The sequence below is a fragment of the Podarcis melisellensis genome, assembly GCF_964234715.1.
Source record: "Podarcis melisellensis genome assembly, chromosome: 7".
NCBI lineage: Eukaryota > Metazoa > Chordata > Lepidosauria > Squamata > Lacertidae > Podarcis > Podarcis melisellensis.
The window spans coordinates 76,555,751-76,568,951 of NC_138539.1; positions in this window are offsets into that span (position 1 = coordinate 76,555,751).

Here is a 13,201-nt window from a genome sequence, read left to right on the forward strand (position 1 = left end):
AGGTCCATAAATTACCGTATAGCATATGTTCAACACAAAAAACAGTGACCATTTGTTGTTGACAAAGGACAGCTGGACATATAAAGGGCCCCATTACCTTCAGTAGCTTAGGGCCTCATCAAACCTAAACCAGGCCCTGGATTTACCTAATACATTTTCATTTTTGCATTTCAGCAGCTGACGTTAGATACAAAGAAGAAATTGCCACAACAAAGTATTTCTTATTCTTGATTATTTCTTATTACTTGTCAAAGAAGAACAAATAACAATGGATTAGAATTTCAGATTGGGCTTCCTATTACTGAAGGTCCCTCATGATGTGGATGAAATATAATTTGTAGGGGGAAATCAGCAAGTCGGAGAGGGTGCTTAACACTTGCACACCAATTTTTAATCCTGCTCTGCTACACACCCACCCACACCTAGCTGTGCTCTGGACATAAGCCTCAACAGGTAAAAACAGCCAGAGGTAATTTGCAGGGAATGACAGCCATGTGCAGGAATGTTCCAGAACCTCTTCTTATAGCCAGGCATCATTGCTCAGGATATTCTCTCTCATTCTTCTGCCTTGCTGTGGTTAAACAGACATTGCAGGTTTAACAAGGACCACCAACAACAACCGCTACAAAGTTAAGTTTGTCAGTAACAGCAGTGAAACTTTTCTACATATTAAAAATATTTTTTATTCGGCTTTATGGGCTGAATGTCCCGTTTCACGTAGGAAGGATCTGCCAAGGTCAAGCAAAAACAGGGATGAAGGGAAAGCAGATGGTTGCAATTTAGTGGCCTTGCTGTCCTGCTGTTCTTCCGCCACAGTTTAATCATGACAATTCGTTAGAATTTGACATTTGGTCCTGGTCAGATTAGTTGAGTTGAGCAGCCACAATTCAGGATAAAAATATCAGAAAGCCAGACTGTTTCCTCCTTGTGGTTTGCACTCACAGAGGACTTTCTAGGATACGGTGTGTCTCTTTGCCTCAATTCATTTTGTCCTGCTTTATGTTACCATGGGCTGGGCTCTTCTCCATTTCCAAACAGAGTGAGAAATCTGTTACTTTGCTTTCTTTTGCAGGAAAAAACAACGTGTGAGATAGCTGCGCCAAGAAGGTGAAAACTGTGGTCAGGAAAAACATGCGATGCTCCACTCCACTAGAACCGAGTGCTACAACAGCAGTGGGAAAGAGCAGTGTGAGCAGATAAGTTGTGGGGCGAAAGATTGGTATGGGGTGCCCCAAGCCTCGGGTCTTTTGCAGCATGCACTAGATTTCTTGCTCCTTCTTCCTCGTTATTTTTTTTTTAAACACCAAACCAAAATCCCTTTGCTGATAGGGCAAATGGGCAAACTGCAAAATTCAATGCTGGTGAAATCCAAGTCACCCACTGACGCAGGAAACCCCTTGCCAATCATTCAGTTTGTACAAACTTGACACTCTCTCTCACACACACTACATACGCTACGCTTCTGTTACAAATTCAAAGAAAATCAACCATACATCGGATTTGTACCATTCCACTTTTATTTTACTCCATGAAGGAAAGACTACAAAATGGGGAAGGTTTGATACAGGGCAGCCATAATCCCCTGAGCATACCAGCACATACACAGGAGCCCTTCCCAGTTGCTATGCCAACCCTGATGGTCCTAGACAGAAGACCATCAAGGTCACAAAGAACTTGCATATGGGAGTGGATTCAACATGGACTGGAACAATGATCAGCATTTCCCTCTGGGGGCAGGAAACTGCAAACTCCCCTTTGTCACCTGGAAATTACTCATGGGGAGGGGGGGAAAGGAGGAACCAGCCAGGTGACAAGATACTCAGGTTACCTCCACAACTCCTCCCTCAACCCCTCCTTTTTGTGATGTAGTCTTAGGGGTGTAGTTTGGGGGATTAGTAACTAATAAAAGTTGGGGTCTTCTTTTGTTCTGGGCTTCCATTTTGCTTCATCTTGTTGTGGGTGGGAGTCCTGTCGCAACAGTTTCTTATATAGGCCAAGCCTACAGGCTGCTGTTTTGCTCCAAATTGTCATGGTTGGTGTCTTTGTCTTTTGCCCAAGGGAGCCTTCGGATTCCTCCGTTAACACCCACTATCTTAAATTCCAAGAGGCAGGCATCTATACATACAAATCCGCATTTCTTATCTTTAGCAAATTTGTGTCAGGAGCCTGTGCCTTAAAGGCCTGAACAGGAGTCCCTTCCTTCCAGGAGACATAACATGCAGAGTAAGCGGGGTCCTCTGTACAAAATAATGCCCAATCCCATGAAGTATTCATTTGCAATATGCTCTCCTCCCTCACAGAATAGCAGAAGACTCACGTGAACCGGACTTTCATGCTCGTGTTGAGAGCCTTACTTACACTGCAGGCCCCCATGGTTGTGGATGGTATGTGTGTCGTAGATGGTTTTTCCACTACAAAAACATTTGAAGTGGTCGCCACACCATGTGTTATTCTGCAGTAGTCAATCACGCCACACTCTTTGCAATTTCACTGGGGGGGAAAACCCCCAGGATTCCAGTGAAGGGAAGCCAGACATTATAAAGCATTTAAATAGTGTAGTTTAGCCCCTTGTCATTAGATAATTCTGCATTTGGAAAAGCATTTTCCTTTATTTTATATAAAATGCCCTGTTCGACTCCTGATGATCCTGAGCCTTATCTAGTACAGTCATGCCTCATGTTACGTTTGCTTCATGATACGTTTTTTCAGGTTGCGTCCCGCAGCAACCCGGAAGTACCGAAAAGGGTTACTTCCTGGTTTCGCCAATCCCACATGCGCACAATCACCAAATCGCACCGCGCACCCGCGGAGATACAGCGCTTCAGGTTGCGGGCTTTTCATGTTTCAAACGGGCCTCCGGAACAGATCCCGTTCACAACCAGAGGTACCACTGTATTACAAACCTTGCCTAATAAAACCAAAAACAAGGTTTACAACATTACTCAGTGTTACTCTTCTATGGAATTAAATCATTCAGCATTCTCAGGAACACAAATCCCTCTTGGCATTTCCTTTGGCATGTTGATTCACAGCCTGCCTCGGTTGCTAGGGCACAACACCGTGAAGTGGAATTTGGGAGATGAGTTGCTGCCATTTCATCCCTATAATTCAGTGAGGCTCAGCCTTAGCACCATCCTTTTTTGAAGGGCAGTCAGAAGGCAGCCCTCACTTTGAAGGTGTCCTCTATCTAAGGGCTTCCCCCGTGCAAATCTGGCTTAAATTAAAGTATATGGCTACCTTTTCCAGCATATATTGGACACATCTTGCCTTATCTCTCCCAGATTCCTACATGATGTTTTCACGCATTATCATTTTTTACCACATTATGAAAGAGAGCCTGAAACAGAACAGCTTATTATAGCTTTCGTCTCCAAATCCTTTTCATGTATTGAAAACAATACTCTGGCAGCAGCAGTGAATAACATCTGTATTTTCAGAAAAGCAGTTACCGCACTAACTAATGGGAGCTTCGGGCACCTTGAGACTGACAGATTCATTGTGGCCTCACTCTCATAAACTAAACATGTGGTATTGGGTAGAGTAGGCTCTGGAGCACAGTGAACCTCAGTATTCCATTTATTTCGTTATTACTTTTTAAGAATACGGTGTCACAACTCTATTTCCACCTCACCATGCGCCTTTTATATGACAATTCGCAAGCATTTTTATTTTTGCCTTCCCCTAACATGCTATTTGCAGAGCTTAGAGCCACAGTAAAAATACTGGAAACATCACATTGAAAGAATTATCGTTTCCTCACTTCCTCTCAAACTTCTAGACAACTTCCTTCATTGTCCCCAAAATAAAAGTGCATATTGTTTCTGTCTGGATTGCAAACAGATGTGTACCAGAACAGATGCCGGCCACAGTGAGAGTACTACATTTTTGCCTCCCTTCAGCCATAAAGCAACTTTACCCACCTTAGATAGCCATCCCGTGTGCACTTACTTGGAAGTGTGCCTCCATTAACTCAGTGAAATTTACTTCCAAGCAACCACATATAGGATGGGACTCCAATACAGTGCCAGATTTACATATAAGTTAAACAAGCTATAGCTTAGGGCCGCACTCTCTTGGGGGCCCCAAAAATATTTAAAGAGAAAAAAACTGGATGTACATTTCCAGAATATAAGATAAAAAAACCAAATAAAATAAAACCTACATACAGCAACAGTGCTTTGTGTTGCGTAGACTCCTAATTGTTATGTGCAAATGGCTTTAGATACATATATTACCATATAGCATATATTCAACACAAAAAACAGTGACAATTTGTTGACAAAGGACAGCTGGACATATAAAGGGCCCCATTACCTTCACTAGCTTAGAGCCTCATCAAACCCAAATCCGCCCCTGCTCCAATATTACTCATTTAACCACTTTTGGGCAAAGTCAAGTACACTTAAGTCTCACAGACAAGTTAATCATGACTGCCTTCACAATTGATTAAATGTGCTTTAAGCGCAACTTAATTTATCTGGATTGCAGCATAGAAGTTCTCTCTAGACCAGTGTTGGGTCTCTAGCTGTTTTTGGACTGCAACTCCCATCATCCCTAGCTAGCAAGACCAGTGGTCATGGATGATGGGAATTGTAGTCTGAAAACAGCTGGAGATGCAATGCTGGGAAACACTGCTCTGTACTATGTTTTCACTTCTCTGTCATCATAAAGGTAAAGGTAAAGGGACCCCTGACCATTAGGTCCAGTCGTGACCGACTCTGGGGTTGCGGTGCTCATCTTGCTTTATTGGCCGAGGGAGCCGGCCTACAGCTTCCGGGTCATGTGGCCAGCATGACTAAGCCGCTTCTGGCGAACCAGAGCAGTGCATGGAAATGCCATTTACCTTCCCGCTGGAGCGGTACCTATGTATCTACTTGCACCTTGACGTGCTTTTGAACTGCTAGGTTGGCAGGAGCAGGGACTGAGCAACCCTGTCGCGGGGATTCGAACTGCCAACCTTCTCATCGGCAAGTCATAGGCTCTGTGGTTTAGACCCTGTCATCATACCGCCAACCAAAGGTGCATGTGCAGCCTAGTTAAAGTGGTGAGAGAAGCACGGGAAGCCCTGGGCAAGTTGGTGGAGTGAGCAAGCAAGCAGGCAAGCAGGCAGGCAGGTGGATAGAGGAAGAAAGCAGCGAGGTAAGTGGCTCAGGCATTTTCTCTCTGCTGGCCCCACCACTGCTGCTGCCACCGAGCGTCATGACCTGGCAGGACAACGGGGAGGAGAAAGAGGATCCCAGCGAGGGGTGTAACTGGGACCGGGGACACCCTGGGGCAAGCTAAGGATGGGGAAGGAGAAGTTGTTTATTAAATTATTATTTATTTATTAAATTATTATTTATAATTAATATTTAATTAATATTTAATTAATATTTAATTAGATATTTAATTAATATTTAATTAGATATTTAATTAAATTATTATTTATGTTGGTGTAGGGATGGAGGGTGGGTTCAGTGCACAGGAACCACAGCAGCAGGACCCATCACCAGAGGCAGAGGGGCCCCTGTCTCCATTAACATGGAGGGCTCTGGGGCATAGGGAGCAGCAGGCAGGGCTGAGGCAGGCAAGGGCCCACATCCCAGCTCCCTAGCTGGCCAGGTGGGGCTCGCTAGCTCTGGGAGCAGGTGTGTTATTCCTCAGCTGAAGTAGGCTTGGAACAGATGAGGGTCACCTGCCTTATCAAGCCCAGATGCTGCAACCAGAATGCAAAGGCCAACAGGACAGCAGAGCTGAGGTGCTCTGTCTGCCCCACTGCCCACGTTGATGGACCCTAGATCTCTGTGGGACTCTGCTTCGGTTTGGATTTTGGACGTGTGGCTTGACCCTGGACTGGGGACTTGACATGTTGGCTTTTGACACCAGGTAGGCCAGGGGTTCAGGACGCTGAGAGTAGGGAAGCAGCAATGACAAGGAGAGTGTGGGAATGGGGGTGAGCTGTGAGGGGATGGGAGAGGGGGTTGTTTTGTTGTTGTTGAGCAATGAACAGGGACGTGGACTTATAAAATATATTGGGGGGGCCCGGGAAAGCTCATGAATAATAAATAAGCTCATGAATATGCAAATAAAGTGGCGCCGCCTCCTCGTGAGCGAATAGGGGAGAGCGTGCTGCGCCTATTAATCAGCTCCAAAGGAAATTGGGTGGAGCTTTTGCTCGGGAGGGAGGGCAGGAGGCATGCAGCCCGCCCCTCCCTGTGCATTTTGGGCTGGGGGAGGGGCGGCGATGGCGCTCTGCTGGAGGGGCGCCGGAGATTATTGGGGGGGCAGAGCCCCCCCAAACGAATTTTTGAGGGGGCTCGGGCCCCCTCAAGCCCCATGGAGTCGGCGCCTATGGCAATGAACACTTAAAAAAGAGCGGTGAACAGAAGCTCATGAATCAGAACTGGCCCCAAGTGGTCTGCTAGCTGAATCCCCTATTTCTTAGTACTGTTGGTGGCAGAAGTAGTGGCAACATTGCCCCAGGAGCCTGAGCATTAAGTGTTTATAGCTTTTTTTGTATGAGGACTTCTGATGCCCTCACATGAGGACTCTCTGTCATGAGCACCTGCTCCCATCAGACACCAGTGCACTATGCACATCTATAACATTTCCCAATCTCTCCCTAATTTTCACCCCCCCCATACTAATAACTCAAAAACGGTAAGGCCGAGGAAATTTTATTTACACCTGTGACTTTGATGTGTGAGATAATCCAGTACAGTGGTACCTCGGGTAACATATGCTTCAGGTTACATACGCTTCAGGTTACAGACTCCACTAACCCAGAAATATTACCTTGGGTTAAGAACGTTGCTTCAGGATGAGAACAGAAATCGTGCTCTGGCAGCGCGGCGGTAGCAGGAGGCCCCATTAGCTAAAGTGGTGCTTCAGGTTAAGAACAGTTTCAGGTTAAGAACGAATTAAGTACTTAACCCGAGGTACCACTGTACAGCAATTTTAATCAAAATCTGAGATATAGTAGCTATTTTAAAAAAAAAAATTGTGATGATCTGGCATGAAACATCCCCACTGACGAAGATAAAGGTGGTTACCCAGACCTTGTTGGTGGTTGTGAAGGGCCCCCCCATGACCGTTCAAGCTTCAGGGCCCCCCAAACGTAGATCTGCCACTGCTTGACACTTTGTGTTCTGCTGCTCTTTAAAAAAAACTTATGAAGATCCTGCTGATGGTATTTTTTCCCCAGTCATTAGAAAACTGTAATTTTAATATTTGTTCACGGAATGAAAAAAGCACTAGATAAGAGATGTAAACTTTGTTTTATAGTAAGTACATTTTTATAAAAGTAAAAAAAAAAAAAGGCTTCTTAGAACCCACCCAATGCCCATTTCCTTCCTCCAAGCCAAATGAATACAACAGTTTACTTACTTGTCCTTTCCGGTAACTATAGCTGCTTGACTTGCTGTGCAATCTTGAAACTGGCACTACCCTTAGGGTAATTCATTGCACTTTTATAAGTTTGGAAATGATGTGCATGCAGCTCACCGCGAGAGTTCTAGACAGTTTGACAGTTTGACATCAACAAACAATTATGTCCTTTTTGAGCTGAGTAAAGTATGTGTCTGACTTTATCAGTGCAACATGCTTCAGTACTTAACAGCATAAGTACTGACAGCAGCGGGTAACTTTGCCAATTACAGCCGGGTTTGCATTTCCATAGCCTGCAGCCGTTATTGGCATTTCCGATATCATTAACACAAAACAAAACACAAAAACCTTGCATACTTTACTCTTAAATCCGCAAAGCAGGCTTGTTGATAGTCACCCATCTAGCTGCTTGTAGCAGATACATAAGGTCTTCAGGTAATCAGATTGTTTTGTTTCTTAACATTTCTGTGGGAGAGTATGGGTTCAGTACAGATACCAAGAAAGGTGAGTTGTCGTAAGAGATGTCAGGTTGGGTAAGCTGTAGCAGAGATCAGGCCTGTGGAGTGAGATGTTTCAGAATTGGAAACCGCTAGCTGTCATTATCACGTTGCTCCCAGAAATGTTAGGGGAAGCCCTACCCTAACACGAAAAGTGTGGTAGCAAGGCTGGAATAATAGAATCATAGAACTGTTGAGCTGGAAGGGATCATGAGGCATCCTAGATCAACATACAACAGCCAAAACCAAAATACAGGTGTGGGGGGAGCACTTTCCACATTGCTAAAGAAGATGACAAAGATTTGCATATGCTCATTTATGTATACAGATAGATGCAAATTTAATTATTGTACAATCCATTGCACTATAATGAGGAAGACTCAGACCAAGTGATCCACTGGGTAATCTGCTGTTGATGGGTGACTTAGAGACAGCTTCTACTCTTCCTACATACGATTCTATTTAGCCAAGATTCCTGCATTGCAGGGGCCTTTGGGATCCCTTCCAACAATTCTATGATCTTTGAACTGGATTAGTAGTGGGTGGCCTTTCAAACGGAGGAAGCGCCAGTTTTTAGTGAACAATATTTCTTCTTGCACACAAGGACAGGGGCTGGAAACATACATTTTTTTATTTAATGAAGTTGGAAATTAAAGGAAAGGGTCTCTAATATCCTTGAGGGGGCTAAAGGTAAAGGGACCCCTGACTGTTAAGTCCAGTTGTGGACGACTCTGGGGTTGCAGTGGTCATCTCGCTTTACTGGCCAAGGGAGCCAGCGTACAGCTTCCGAGTCATGTGGCCAGCATGACTAAGCCGCTTCTGGCGAACCAGAGCAGCACACGGAAACATTGTTTACCTTCCCACCAGAGCGGTACCTATTTATCTACTTGCACTTGCTTTCGAACTGCTAGGTTGGCAGGAGCAGGAACCAAGCAACAGGAGCTCACCCCGTTGCGGGAATTTGAACCACCGACCTTCTGATCGGCAAGCCCTAGGCTCTGTGGTTTAACCCACAGCGCCACCCGCGTTCCCCACAAATTCCTCCCTGCTACATGTCTATGACTCATGATATTCCTAACTATAATTCTGCTGAGGACACCTTGTCTCGTTGTTACTTTTACTAAGACTTCTTCCATATTGCCCTTACTAGTTTTCCATTCATTGCAGAGCATCAGTAGAAATGCTAAATCCATTCGAGGAAGCAAACCTATGGCAAAAGACTGTCCATTTCTCGGCTTTGATGCTGAAGCTTTAGGTCTGTGGGGGAGGAGGAAAAAAACAACCCCAAGGTTCCTAACAGGAGAAGAGACACTGAATAAAAATAGAGTGCTGCATTTTCAAACCTGGCCACGCAGTGGGCGTGTTTGCAGACAGGCGTGTTTTATTTGCAAATTGCTTAATAACATGCTTTGGTTCCTGCTGGTAACATGGGTGGAAGGAAATACATCTTGGGTTGGCTGTAGAAAAAAAGATGAGTACACAAGAGAGAAAGATCGCTGTGTTTTAGAAGATCTTTAAAACAGGCACAGTGAGTTAAAGTGAAGAGCCCCATAATCTTTACTTCCACGCTTAGTCTTCCAGACCCTACAGTTTATTTCTTGGTGCAAAGAAGTTTTGTCTTTTTAGAGTTTCTGAAGACTGGTTTCTGGGACTAGGCTTTCCAAGAGAGGAGGAGTAGAAAAACAAGGAGTAACCACAAAAAAGGGGTAGTAGCAGGAGAAAAGCAGTTAAGAAGTGTTTTAGCAATTTACAATGCAATCCTATGTGTGTTTATTCAGAGGCAAATTCCACTGTATTGATGAGGCTTACTCCAGTACGTGTCTTAGGACTGCAGCCTTAAACTTGCCTTCTGATGAGAATAAACTTCTCAGAACAGTCAGAGGACTAACAGCTGGGCATAATAACTGTAGATTGAAATTGAATCACAGCTCACCTGGGTAAATATTGAATTACGTTGCAATTGCCCACCTAAAATAGTGGGAAGTTTGCCTTGATGTTAGTGTTTGGTGCCCAGTCATACAGCAGGGAAAGGGTCTGGCTAGAGGAATACTTTTTGGTGGCTCCATTTGCCCTTGAAAATGCAGTTTGTACCATAGGTGCCAACTCTCCGGTACTCTGGGTGCCTGAGCACCCACAGAATTCCCCATTAAGGGGCCAGGCACCCACAAATTTTAGTGCTAGGGCCATGCTCACTTCATGGCATTCATGGCCCCGAACACCCATGTTTGCGTGGCAAAGTTGGTACTCCTGGTACTTACTATCACAGTTCCTTATGACTTTCAAGCACATTCGAAGCACATTCCTGCTCCCTGCAAGAATTTTGGGCATCACAGTTTGCTAAGGGTTTCTGGGAATTGTAATTTCACGGGGGGTAAAAATGCAGTGCCCAGAACTCTTTAGGAGTGAAAGAAAGTGCTTCAAATGTGCTTTAAATGTATAGTGTGTGCAGAGTTAAAGAATAAACCTGATTTCTGAAGAGAAATAGCATGGGGCACATATCAGGGAACTTACCAATGGGTTAGCTGACAACTGTGCTCCTCCTGCCAACATCGCACCTCTCAATATCTCAGCCTCCATCAAAGGCAGCTCAACTGCACTGCTCTAAATGCATGTTACATCAGTTGTCTCTCTAGATACACCCCACCCCAAGTCACTTGGAGTAATAGAAGCTTTGCCTGCCATCACCACCTCGGAGAGGGCAGCCTGGAAAATTAGTTGCCAGCATGATTCTCAATGTTTACACACACATACACCACAGGATAATTTATTTATTTTTGAATGGAGGAGCAATTAAATGATGTGACCTCTCTACTTCCAGACTTGAAGTGTTTGCTCCCAGCAATTCCGACCACACTGCTAAGAGGTCAACTTAAAGAAGGCATTGATTTCAGAAGAATTTTCTTTCTATATAATTCCCCCATTTCTTGAGTCAACAGCATAGCTGTCAACGTTTCCCTTTTTAAAAGGGGAATTCCCTTATTCTGAATAGGATTCCTCGCAAGAAAAGGGAAAGGTTGACAGCTATGTTATGGTCAACAGGGGGCCACCAATTTATACCCATTAAAAAAAAACACCTGCTGTTGCCGTTTCCTCTAGCCTAGTGCCATGTTTCTAGAAAAAGAGCTCACAATGAACACCTCCCTTGTTCTCTTTGAATGGCAATGGCACCTACTTGAAAGGGGCAGGTTCTGACTGAAAAAAAGCCCTGGCCTAGCCATTAAAAGTGCAGCAAGCAAATTATTACTCTAGTTGTGAAAATATATTCATAGCTAGATACTTGTGCTCATATATTCCCATTTTACCTTTTGGCTACATTAAAGGAACAGGGGCCATTATTTTACCTTTGAGCTACATCAGCCAGAACCAGGATTTTACTTCTGGCTGCTAAAAGGAACAACAACAAAAAAAAGGTACAAAAACTATCTTTTTAAAACCCAGTTTTTCCTTATGTGGCGGTTGTCTGCTGCCCTCTAACGTTGAAATGGTGCCATTCTTGACTACGGGACAAGAAATGCACTCCTACAGAGGAATGTCGAAAGAAATAGTTAAAAGTGGGAAAACACTCCATTTCCTTTGCACTTAGATAGCAACCAGAATGCACAAGATTGCTGAAGTGTTGTCGGGAGGGCCAAAAGAAAGCTGTAAAAATGTGAGAAACGAAAGGGAGGAGGGAGAAAGCTGGCAGGCAAGGGCACTAGGGCCTGCTTCAGTTCAGCATGTTTGTGCTTCTGTTGTGTTTTGTAAGTGCTGTTAGCCACTTGGAGCACTTCAGCGGAAAAGCCTGGATATAAATAAATTAAATAATGAACAGAGAGTAGGGAGAATTGAGTATATTGCCCTTTAACTCGTCTCTTTTCCTAGACATCACCTGCCCTGTTTACTAAATGCCTCACAGCTGCTACTGCCTTCCCCACTTAAAGCTGGGCCCTGAACCTTCAGGTTGTATGGAATAATGTGGGGAGTTTGGTTTCCATGGAGACAGAGGAACAGGACAGGTGTCTCAAGGCCCACCTGGCTCAGTGTGGATGGTAGGAGGCAGATGCTGCTGATTTGTCTCCTGCTGTGGGGGGCAAACAACCCACTTCTGAATTAACTGTGGTGGATGTTGACAGAACAAACCTGTGACCACAGGAAAAAGTACTGAGAGAAGGAAAAGGGACTGTGGCCATTTAAAACCAAGTAGCCCAAAAAGGTGTGGCAAGGGCCTAGGAGGTAAGCTTTGGGAGGTAAAGAAGGCTGTGAATTTGAATGTTTGGAATTCCAGACAGACAAAATTCAAAACTTGTGGGTTTTTAAACGCTTTCAGCTTAAGGAAGGAAAGCTATATAGGTTTGTCAGAAATGGAAGAGTTACTTCCCTCATGTTTGCTCTTCACTGGTTGGCTGATACCCAGATTATACCCAGATTTACAAACTAGGCCATCAATTGAGATACAAAATGTTGATACTGCTGCTTCGCCATTGTTTCAGGCTTTATAGCTAATCGTAACAAGAGTCCTATGTCAATACATGTAACTAACGACTGTGAAACGAATAGGTAACTTTCAACTTCTGTTTATTTTAGTTATGCGACCGCAGATTTGCATGTGTGACGGTGGGAAATAAATAAATGAAGAGTGGAGAAACCCACTCTCCATTTATTTATCTCTCTTCTCCCCCGACATCTTGCAGAGCTGCAATCGGAAGCTTACCTAGTTTTGGAAATGTGGCACAATGGCCTTGGGACCCTCTCAAGAGCCCTCATGCCTCCTTCCCTCCATTTTGCAGGGGTTGGGGAGCAGTCTTGGGGCTTCCTGGCTTTACATAATTTTGCTTATATACACGATAACCCCCCACAAAAGATGTGAATTACCTGTATATATCTATGTTCGTATCTTGGGTTGTGTATCACTAAATTAGAGCCATTGAAATGAATGAACCTTAGTTATGTTCATTAACTTCAATGGGTAGAGAAATTTGATTCTGTTGTGGGGTGTTCTAAAAAACAAACAAACCCCAAAGTGCATCTGTGGAGTTTTGCTACATGCCTCAAGCCTTCCAGAGGGGAAATAAGTATAGTTCTGTTTTTCCCTTTCTTCCTCGTATTAAGTCGGGTTTTAGCTAGACAGTTTACAGTGATCAAGTACAAAACAGAAGTGTAGTATTAGCAAAAGTATGCAAATGAATGTGTAAATTTATCTTACTATGCAGTGTTTTTGTAAGGGGGGAAATGGTCATTTGTGGCTGCCAGTAACAGGTAGGCAGCCGTGTTGGTCTGCCATAGTCGAAACAAAATAATTAAAAAATTCCTTCCAGTAGAACCTTAGAAACCAGCTAAGTTTGTTATTGGTATGGGCATGT